The following is a 12163-nucleotide window of genomic DNA, read 5'->3' as shown; positions in this document are numbered from 1 at the left end:
CGTACGTACGTACGTACCGTTACTTACGTTTTTTCTTTCTATAGCCTAGTTAGTAGTGTGTCTTCTCTTCGTTTCTACTATATATATATATATATATATATATATATATACACATCATTTTTTTTCAGATGAGTAAGGGTATACCTGGTTCAGAAGTAGTGCGGTTTCCCACATCAGATCTTCGAATCTGACTCTCTAGTCTTATGGCATGTCCTTCAGAAGCTCTCAAAGGATACTGCTTTTCTTCCCTTGCACTGGTCCCACCACCTATTCAATGTGATATTCTAGCTATATATGTGAACGGAGGTAATGTACTGTATTGGAACTTATAATTTTCCTGTACTGAAAATGTATTTCCAAGAGGTACTTGCCTCCCCTCACACTTCCCACCCTTCCTCCTCACTGAAAACTGGTGCTTCCATTTTCTGCCAAACTTCAAAGTGATAATTTGGTAGATTTGAATAGAGGGAGTCACATGCATAATGAGAGTGTGTGGTTCTCTCCTTGGTGGAGGGTTGTCGCATGATGATTTGCATGAGAGACACATTGGAATGAGTCATTTCCAATAGAGGGGAGGCAAAAGGCTTGTGGCATGTGTAAAAAGCTTTTTTCATATAGAGGGCAGCACCGAATGAGAATAGCTCATTGTGTGAGTGGGGGTAAGTACCTATTGGAAAAACATATTTAATATAGGAAAATTATAACATATGTTTATTAGCTGGTTACACAGATTAACAATAATAATTATAAATAAAATGTAAACATAATTAAAATATTTCAAATACATATATCTGTTCTGAAAAAGATCTAGGTAAATCTTTATTGTTCCATTAAAATACACTAGCATAAAGGTTTCATACTTTCTCAATTTTGAGCCACTGAAGATTGTAATGTTTCTTTTTTTTTTCCTATCCACAGGACTGTTGCATGCAGCTGACAGATGAGCCAGACAAGAGATGTTACCCACTTGATGGCCACCTTTTGTGTCATAACTGTCACCTTCGTAGATTGGACGTCATGGGCCACAGTTCTTCCCTTTCAACACAACATTCCCTTCAAGTCAGCGACCTGTAACCATAGAGAACTAAATATGACTCCCTGTACTGTTTCTGAGCAGAATATTTGATGTTTAGTATACATAGTCTTAGTAGTTGTGACAGCTTTGTTTGGCTGAAACACTACTGAGACAGTAGTATGCAATACTGTAGATTGTAGGATTACTTGGCCCATTTACCTGTTACTTCAATGAGCAACAAAATGTATGCTCCCAGTTTTTTGTTAAATCGATTAAAAAGCTATAGGATTTTAGAGCTTTATTAAAAAAAAAAGAAAAGAAAAAAGAAACAAAAAACTTTTTATCTCTCAAAACTTTCAGTTCAAGTTCCTTTTGGTAGTGTTAAATTAGAAGGTTTCTGTGTGAATATTTTACATTTTAAGTACTGTTTAAGCTTAGTAGGTAGCTTGTAGTTTAGCTTTTAACATAGTTTGTTTTCTTGATCAACAGTACGGAGCGTGAGTTACTCATATGAAAATGTAGTATACTCTTGTTTGAAAGAGAACAACTTAAGATATTGAGAAGCAAAAGCCCCAGATCCTACTTTAATAGTACCTTTATGTGTTAGAAGTATGATGAATGATTACTTGAAAGTGGCGCTGGAAGCCTAATTTTTTGTTTGTAGTAAAGGATTGAAAAAGTTCATATTACTTAAAATCTGTGTAACGTTTTGTACATTTCGGTGTTAAAATCTAATACTAATTAAGGCATAATATGACTGGCCATAAAAAAGAGTCTTAAACACTATAATTTTCCTTCTTTTTGATATATTCTTATTCATTCAGAAATTAAAATTCAAGTCTATTTTACTTATAGTTTTTCATTTTGCATAAAAGCTGCTTTTTGTTTGTTAAAAGAATGAAGGAATGAAATATGCAGCATCTAGTATTAAGATTGATATAGAATGTTGGTTAAGATTGTTATATTCTTGTTTTCGGAACCACTTTTTAACTTTTCATGCAATTTCTTCCAGATATATTTTATTTATTAGTATTTTTCAAAGTATCATTTTGTTTTTTGCATGCATAAAAAAGGTATTTATGAATAAGACTTTATAACAAACTTTTGTTACTGTTGGAAATATCCTTTCTAGTGAACTAATTTTCATGACAGAGTCAAAAACTATTTAAAGTTTATACTATTTTATTCAGATCTTTCTCTTGTGTAGTATAACAATGAAACCATTTGCAAAAGCGGCACTAAGAGCAATTTCTTTGTGAAGTGTTTGACTTGTACCTGTTTCTTTAAACTGAATTTTTAAATTGAAATTGGTAAAAAAAGTAATTTCATTCAACTTCATATGAAGGTATAAAAACTTCATCTTGAAGTTTTTTTTTATGTAGTTGTAGAACTACTTGGCATGTTTTTCATGTTATCAAACATTCCAGAGTTTGTACTAGTAATTTCAACTTTTATTTATTTAGTAAGAATTATAGGTTACTTTAGTTTCTATCAACTTGTGGTGTAGTTAAGAGTTTCTTTCAAAAAAACAGGATTACCTTTAGTGTGATTTAATAATAATCATATCAATTGCTAATGATGTCCACCTAATATCACTGTGTACGTGATTACTGCAACATTACATGATGTACATTTGGTTTTAGCTTGTTCTTTTACTTGCATTTGGCTTGTTATGCACACATTTCATCTGATTACAGATAAGATAGTTTTAAAAATTCAACCACATATCATGCATATGTTCTAAACAAAGAACTGATTCTTATCTGTCAGGTGGTAGTAGAACTCTAAGCATTGTGTTCATGTTTTGAATGTGTACGCACAAAAGAGGATAAAAATATTTGGCCAAATACATAGACTTGTGTTTATGGGGAAAGATAAAAGCCATTACATGTGTATGAATAAAACTGTGTGAATGTTTGTATACTAACAGTGGTTACCAATAAAGATCACTTAATATTTCTTATTATAGTTTTGACTAAAGACATCAGATGTAAAGCTGTGCAGATTGGCATAGCTAATCTTACTGTCTTCATAATAGCGAGTTTATCACAGTTTAGAATGATCACACAGAAATTTATTACCTTCTTTTTTTGCAGTATTTGCCAACATTTATGTATTAATGTAACTTTGTTACTCTTGTGTTTTCATTTAATTAATTTTCAGATAGCTTTTGCTGAGTTGGATCTTTACTTTATCTAGTTCATGTTCTTCTTTAAATCTTTTATTAGTTTCTCATTATTATACAGTGCACTTTATATAGGTTCAAGTAAAAGCATGATACCTATAAAAAGAAATTTAGAGCATATACTTATATTAGTTCATGTTTTTTAAAGCATTATTAGTTTCTCATTATTATACAGAGCATTTTATAAAGGTTTAATTAAGTAAAAGTATGATAAGTTTTGTAGGTATTTTGGTTTGAAAAGAAAAGGGAATTTACTTGTATGAAATTAGGAAATGTTAGCACATAATGGATGTGGCCACATTCAAATGGACCCCCCCCCCCAAAAAAAAAGTTCAAGTATCCAGTTAAGTCAGTTTCTGCAGTAAAAAATAATAAATGTTTGAGTTTTGTCAAATTTGTTCATTCCCATAATATATAATTTTGATTTTTGAAAAAGGTCAATTTCTGTGTCAATTAACCAAATTTTTTTCTGTGTTATGTAAGAGTATAATTAATTGAATTTCTAAAGCATGTGACCATTTTTTTTTGTATCAAGTTTTACAAGATTTTTTTTTAATGGTTAAAGTAAATTTTCCAACTTAATTTCTGAATGAGTGTTATGAAAAAATTGTGATGGAATACACAAGTGTAATCATGGTCAAAATTGAGCAGTTTGTGCAGTAAAACTTCAAATAAACGAATTTGAGAACACAAAATTCTTTTTTTTTCTTCAAACCTATCAAAAGAAATATAGAACATATAACACTTTCAGTTTCTAATTTCTGAAGCATTTTAGCTGTTTAAAGGTTTTTTGTGCACAATCTTTTCAGCATATGTTCATTTGAAGTTCTCATAAAACTGAAAGCAGGCATAAAGTGAATTATTTTTCTTGTTTTTAATGTAACAAATCTTTACCAAACCTCAGAAAAGATAAAAAAAATTTTATTGTCATTAGATAAACTCATAACAAAGGTGATATCTTTTAGTAATCATGATTTGGAAAAACTTGTTTTCTTGTTTGATATGATTTATCCCTACTCATAAATATACGATATCTCAGCAAGAATCTATGCCATAACTGTGAAAAGGGTATAGATTTCTGTGTGAAGGAAAATTACTATTTGAAGAAAGATTTCAGACTACTTTTTACAACCAATCAAGTTACTTAATATATGGGGTAATCTTTTTCTTGAGTATTTATGTCCAAAAACGTACATAGAAAGTTCCAAGATTGATCTTTTTGTAAGATGTTTTTTATGATAAGTTGAGTCATTTTAATATGTCTTTCTATGAAAACATTTAACTTTGAAGTGCTGTGTTATGTGACTATAGTGTTCATTAATTGTCCTTATGAACTCTGCAAGAAAGATGTTAACTGCAGCATTTTTTTCAGTAAGATAAGTGGAAAGTAATATATTTATCTCTTTAAAGGATTTATATTTGTATTCGTTATCTGAAAGTCTCACAATGTAAAAGATATGAGCTTTTAATACAAAGAAGTATGGAGAAAAATGTTTTTATCTTTAGCTATCACTCCTGAAAAGTTGAGATGGAGCCATTTGTAACATCTTGGGCAATACTAGGTCACATAGTAGAAAGGAAGAAAATTAGATTGTGAAGTACTTATCTTCTTAAAGTCTTAAGATTGTTGAAAAAGTATAAATCATATGATGGGCCTCATTCCTCTTAATTACCATGATTAAAGTTGTATATGTGTGTTTTAGTATTGGTTTGTATAAGGAGTATCATAACAGCATGAAAATGATGTCTTTACAGTGTAAAAAATGTTAGTTTGTTAACAATGCTTTGTTCTGACATAAGATGATTTTTTTTGTTTAGGTATGAGAGGTACATTTTCATCTCATCAAGAAAATTTAATTGATACACAGTAAATTGTGATAGTTTTTTCTTTATTATTTCATAAATACAAGTATGATTGTGTTAATCACTAGTAAGAAATGATTGTTTAATTATGTGATTAAAAAAGAAAAACATGACAGAATTCACTCTGAGTATTAATTCCCTTGTATCTTTATAAACATTAATAGTAATCTACCGATAAAATATAAAAAGTGAATTGTAGTATGTTGCTACTGTTAAAAACATAAAGTATTAACCCAATGTTTGTTTACTCACAACTGGCATCAAAGTTTGAAACAAAGTACAAAATAAGATATAAACATTAGAAAATTGCTAATATACTCTGTATGAAATTTACGATCTTCAAAGTATAATCTCCAAAATGAGAATTGTTAAATATGCTTCTTACTGTTGTGATTGAAGAATACTGGTCTGAGGCTACTGCTTTGAGATTTATATGCTATAAACATATTATTTTAGTATAGGAAAAATTAGCAAAATAACTCCATTCAAAGAACAAAATAAAATACAAAATTTATTTCTAAACACATCTATCTGTGATGAAAGGTGCTCTTTAACAAAAGATTAAGCTTTGGTCAAGACAAAGATAGTAAAGGTGATGCTTTTTAAATGAACATACAATGTAAAGTTTAATAATGTATAATGTCTTAAACTTGGCTTTATTACATGAGCTTTTTGAATTAAAAGTGAACTATCCTTAGATATAGTGAAGTTATACCCTGGCAGATGGTTGAGAAACTAAGGTTAAACAGAATTTTTTTCTTTCCTTTACAGCATAATCTGTATAAATTACTGTCACATTTACTTAATTCTCACTGTATTACTTGACTTGCTTGATATTCTTTTCTGCAGTTTTTCTCTAACTTTGCATTTTATGTTGTTCACTATGAGGCTTTTGTTTGTTGTTAAATTATAATGTAAAAAAACCATAATAGTAAAATGTCTGTGCATAAATTATTCATGTTTTGGTGATATTAAAACACTCAGAAGTAAGATTTATTTCATCATAGTAAGTTTGAGGATAATTCTTTATTGTATGCTGTATGTGTGTGGTTGTTGAAATAGAGTAACTACTTGCATCTGCTTTAATAGGTTGCTAAAACAAAACTAAATAATTTAAAAAAGCAAATATATACACCTCTTCCATTAAGCAAAATGACAAAACTGATGTCCCATTTTCAAAGGTCAAAGTATATTTGTCTACTTTAATAAGCCTTTCGTACAGTAATAGTTGTAGAATTGTTTTCTTGTGTTTAGTGTGTTTTGATATATTTTTTTTCATTCATCACATTTTTACCCTTTTTCTTTTACTGGCAAAGTGTGAAAGAACCAAAAAAAACATTTGTTAGGTAGTAGATTTTCAAGAAAACTCTCATTTCATTTCTATAGTAACATTGTGAATTACATTTAAAATAAATATACTGGGTAAGGTTTTAATAACTACAGACATTCCTAGTGCAGATAAATCTTTGTCCTTGATCTTTAACATTTTTAATGTCTAATTGTAAAAAAAAACATTCTTTGCATGTATTTTACCTGTTCAGTTACATAGAAAGACACTTTTAATTAGCTTTTTACATTGGTGGTTAACTAGAATTAAAAAATGGTAGAGCTTAATGTAAAGAGCTGGACATAAGATTACAATTATATGTTTATGTACACATACACAGAGAGAAAGAGATAAAGATACAGTTTTTTTATACAAGAAGAGTTTGGCAAAAATAGGACATTCTCTGTAGAAAAAAAAATTCACATTTTTCCAGTTTATTATCAGAGTAGTACAGAAGTTAACAAACGTAATTTCAACATTTGTAATCATCATCCATTGCTCTGTGGAGTACTATTTTGTGTCCCCCCATCCTTGTATAAATATCTTTATTGTTACTATAATTTTATAAATGTAGTAATATGAGTGAAACCCTTGTACTTAACAGATTTTCAGTTGAATTTACATTTGCTGAAGTAGGTGTAAAGTAAAAACAATTTCTGTTTGAAATTAAGCATTTGGGTTATTTTCATAGCTTTAATTTATGGAAAGAAAAATCTTAAAACTGTAATTATAATTCATTTAAATGAATGATACTTATAGTTTACTGTGTCACCTGATTTCGTCTGTAAAGAAAGAAAATATTGAAGTGTGAAGAAATTGAGTTAATAATGAAGAGTGTAATGAAGATATTTTCGTAAGTAGAAACTAGAAGGAAATGCTCTAGTTGTGTTTGCTGCTGGAAAAAAGTAGTACTTGTGATAAAAAAAAAAAAGAAGAAAAAAGTGACCACAATAGATGATGATAATGGGTTTATTGTAGGAAACAAATATTTAAAAAGTCAGCTTGCAATTAAGTAGATATTTCTAAGCATTTTATATGTATTAATTGCATTATTTACAAATGTAAAAAATGTGGTAGTTCATGATTGTTCTGTAGTTTTAATACATAAATTAGCTAATTGGTTGACATGTAAAATCTCACAAGTCTGTCATGGCCACAATAAAATAAGCTCCTTGGACTGAATGTTAAGAACTGGTATTTTTTTTTACAAGTTTCTAAATGTTTGTATTAAGGTGCGATTTTTTACTTCTTTTTTCTGGATTATTCAACTAAATTAGCAGCATTAAATTTGTCCATGAACACTACAGTGAATTTTTTTTTAAACCCAATGTTGATGTTCAGTTATTGAAAACGTTTTCTGATTTACCTATTAAAAGATATCTGATTTCAAACACAAACAATATTGTAGCTGTATTGTTTCTTATCATTAGCATATTACTTAGGCAATGACAATTTTTCAATTTTCTAAATTTGGTATTTCTTGCTAATGAATAGATGTTACACAGGTGATCCACAAATAACAAGAATCAAAGGGTTTAACTCAGCTGGATAAATGGTGACAAAACAGAGTTTAGACAAATACACAATCATTATTTGAAGTTACTGAATGTCCATAACAAATTCATATTAAACAAAATGATGTCTCATGGAAGGTAAGCTAACAAAATGCAGAAGTGGAATTGAATTGGTAAAAGTGACTTGGAATTTGATATTCAGTCAGAGTAACAAGTGATATTGCTTATGATGATTTATCCAGTCACAATAAGAATGCATTGGTAACAGGCAATTTCCCCTTCCTCCTCCATGCAATTGTTATCTAGGTAGCCTTAAATGGAGCAGTATGGACTACCAATAAAGTGGCAGACAGTCTTTAACAGTACTCACTGTAAATGCTAGACACGTAAAACTGAGTTCTGCAAGCAGTCTTTATTGGTTTTGTGGTGAAATAATCTCTCTTTTAACCCGGGAGAATTTTTTTAGCTGCCTTGGACTATCCTTCCTGTTCCTGTTTCTTCTCTCTCAATAAGAGCCCATGTGTCTATTCACTGAGTGGCTAGACCATGGTAACACCAATGAAACATTGCCATTAAATTCAATTTTGCCAGCATTGGTAGATGGCAACATTAGTAGTTCCAGCAGGATGCTGGTTGTAGTGGTGAATGATTATGGAAGAGTGATGGTAGCTGTGATCATCCAGGTGAGCATAACATTAATAACTTTGGTGATGGTTTTGTTTTTCCTTTTGCCAGGCAGGTCAAATATCTCCAGTGAGGTGCCAAGAAGTTTTTTGTGATCATACTTGGCAACTTTGCATAATGCTTCTTAAGCTTTTTGAGTTTATGGTTTGGACAGCATTCTTCATAACCCAAGTATCCCATAAACTTTTTTTTTCCTTTGGGTTTCCGCTGCTTCATTGATCCATCTACATTTGCAGAAGATGAAGTGGCTCTGTTAGTGAGTAGGTTAGGCTCTCAAGAACTGAGTGAAATTATTGAAACCTAAACATCTATTGCAGAATTTCATTAGGTCCAAATTCTTCAGAGTCTGGAGAGGCTTAGCTTTGAGGTTATCTCCCCTTCCTAATCATCCGATATCAGTTCTCCTTTTGAACATATTGGGAGTTGGAGGAGCAACTGTTGAATCATTGAAGGTGACAGTAATTGGTAATTTGACGAACTTGTCATTGGTATTTAAATCTAAAACATCCTCAATTTTAATAATCTATATCTGGTTAAAAGTGCATGTTGGCAATGAAGAACAGAAATTGTCAGGTTAACTAAAATATGATCCTTTATAACGAGCCATAATGATTCACAAGTTAATAGCATCACTGTAATTTGTATTCCAAGGAAGCAGACTGCTCAGGTATTAATACTTCCATAGGCTCCTCAATTTAATGGTGTACTCACATTGTCTAATTCTTCAATCCTTTCATCTTGGTCCAGACAGACTTCCAGAGGTTTGTCTAATGATGGATTTAGCTTATTTGTTCATCCACGTGCCGTATAATCACTTTAGCTTATAGTTTTATGGCTTGAGCTGTTGCAGGACGAAAGATGAGTGACTTATGAACTGTCAGTATGTACCAGCGCTAAACTCTGTTTCCTTGTTCAAACTACTATTGTTTCAGCATTTTGTTTAAAGTCGCTTTACTCCGCTGCTGATATAGATGTTCATATGATCAGCTAGTGTGGCTTTCAGTCATTTTACGTATTCTTACACACATTGTTGACCATCCACGCTGAATGGTAAACCTCACATTATATCCAAGGGAGTATTTCGCCTGTTCAAAACATTAACAAATTTGTTTCAGAATTTATGTCTGAAGCTAAATAAAGTTGTTTTTAATTTTGAGCTGATAGGCTAAAGGGGGGAAAGGCAGCTAGCCAACAGCACCCACTGCCAACTCTTCGGCTGCTCTTATCTGCCCCACTAATGAGATTTATTATTCATGTAGCAGTCTCCCGTTGGGGATATACAATACTAAAGTTCGGGATGGGTTTTCCCGTGGTGGACAGAGTGCAGATAGTTCCTGTGGAGTTTTATGCTAAATCAATTATATTCTTACAGCGCAGCTACGTCACCAAAGTGATGGAGCATGTTTTTGCGGAAAGGATTCACAAATGGTGAATTCTCGAATTCATAGGCACGATAATCTTTAGGCCACGTTTGTTATCGGAAAATAAATGGCGTATGGTAAATTGCCAACAAAAAAGCTTGAATGTTACTGTGACTTTCAAAACAACTATTTTTTAAAAATCTTTTAAGAATAAATCATCACCTTAGTATATAACACCGATAGATCATTTAATATTCATTTTTAATTTGGCAGTTATAGGTTAACTGTAAAATATGAAATTGTTTTAAAAGGCAAAGACCGTTTGTTTGTTTGAAGTTAAGCAAAAAGCTATACAATGAGCTATCTGTGCTCTGCCCACCACGGGTATCGAAAACCGGTTTCTAGCGTTGTAAGTCCGCAAACACACCGCTGTGCCACTGGGGGGGGGGGCGGCATAGACCGTAAACAACGTCATAATAATCATAATGAGTTAGTGTAACGTCTCCAGCATATTATTTAAATAGTATTTTTGTAGTTAAGTGAGATTGCTTTTTATATATTAAAAATTAGGATGTATTAATTCAAGATATAATTTAAGACTACCAGTTTCTAAGAAAAGTGCCAAATAATTCCACAGTATGAAGAGAATGTTGTGTTAACAATATCGAACAAGAATATCACGAAAATTTCTTACAGAATTAAAAAGAATTGACTTTTGAGTATACAAAGTATGAACAAAACGTATCACGTTCAGTTCATTTTATTTAATTTTTGCACATGCATCAAGGAAATCTAACCACGTTACAAATTAAATCTGCCCTTGAAGTTTCATGTTGACCAACAGTCTGGGTTTTAGATTCCTTAAAATAGTCAGTAATTTTATTATATTCCCTACTTGTATATGGAACGGTTTTTTTTGTAGTTAGATTGTGTTCATAATTTCTAAAGATTTTTGAATCTTTTAATCCCTAAAATCGTGAGTCGAACGTTCAGAACCTGCCATATTTTGGTGGCAACTTTGACCAGGAGGAAATCCGCTAGATCAGTTTCTCGTATAAAAACACTTTCATATGTTTAAGATTCAATCGTTTGCATCGCGAAAAAAAAAAGTGAAATTCCTAAAATGTTATGGTGTTGATGAAGTCATGTCATTTACAAGGCTACTCTTTTTTTTTAGATTTTTCAGTGACTCAGCAATAAGCTTGAGGGTTTTTACGCTAAAAATCAGGCTTTGATACCCATGGTGCACACAGCGCAGATAGTCCACTTTTGCTCAAGGTCATTCCATTTTGACTGCTTTGCACTGTGAGAATGGTTTTCAATATGTTCATGACATCTAGGGCACTGTGCAATTAACAACATGAATTCAACTATTTCTTATGACTTTCGTTGGTTGAGGTCTTTGTGAGCATATCAAGTCTATCAACTACTGAACAATAAAAAAATAATGAAAGTATTTACATTAGAATAACAAAGTATCTTAGTCTTTTATCCCTTTTGCAGTTTCCTGTTTTGGTTGTTATTTAATATTTTTGGACTACCTCTCTTTCTAATCGCGTTAACTTCAACAGGAACCCCGTCGTGACCGCATCCACAACGTTCACAATTCACGCAAACATCACACTTTCCAACTTTGCACTTACAGCTGAGACTAACTAGAGTAAACTTGACTTTAGTACACTCTCCTAGGGTTCGATGACGAGGAACCCACTTTGAGACTAATAATACTTGGAGACGGCTTGAATGGGTAATGAAGAACAACTTTAACATAAGTTTAATATAACCGCAAATGTACAACGTTTCAATAACGTTTTATCATCATCGGGTATTGAATGGGTAATGAAGAAAAACTTTAATTTGAACATAACAGCAAATGTTTGTTTGTTTTGAATATCGCGCATAGCTACACGAGGTCTATCTGCGCTAGCCGTCCCTAATTTAGCAGTGAAAGACTAGAGGGAAGGCAGCTAGTCATCATCACCCACCGACAACTTTTGGGCTACTCTTTTACCAACGAACAGTGGGATTCACCTTCACATTATAACACCACCACGGCTGAAAGGGCGAGCATGTTTGGTGGGATGGGGATTCGAACCCGCAGATTGAGAGTCGAGTTCCCTAACCACATGGCTAGGCCGGGCCTAACAGCAAATGTACAACGTTTCGACAAGGTTTTGTCATCATAACCTGATGATGACAAAACCTTGTCGAAAC

The 12163-nt window shown here is 31.9% G+C and overlaps 1 long non-coding RNA gene across 1 annotated transcript in view; it reads left to right on the top strand.

Annotated features, from left to right (window-relative positions):
* Positions 1-7572, top strand: part of LOC111085132 — a 15376-nt gene extending 7804 nt beyond the window's left edge. The window contains exon 3 of the long non-coding RNA XR_002609977.1: positions 5773-7572. This is a non-coding gene — a long non-coding RNA (uncharacterized LOC111085132). The remainder of the gene's footprint in view (positions 1-5772) is intronic.
* The last annotated feature ends 4591 nt before the right edge of the window (positions 7573-12163 follow it).

This window comes from Limulus polyphemus, unplaced genomic scaffold (assembly GCF_000517525.1).
Source record: "Limulus polyphemus unplaced genomic scaffold, Limulus_polyphemus-2.1.2 Scaffold249, whole genome shotgun sequence".
NCBI classification, from domain to species: Eukaryota; Metazoa; Arthropoda; class Merostomata; order Xiphosura; family Limulidae; genus Limulus; species Limulus polyphemus.
This window is presented reverse-complemented; position numbering and strand designations above follow the sequence as displayed.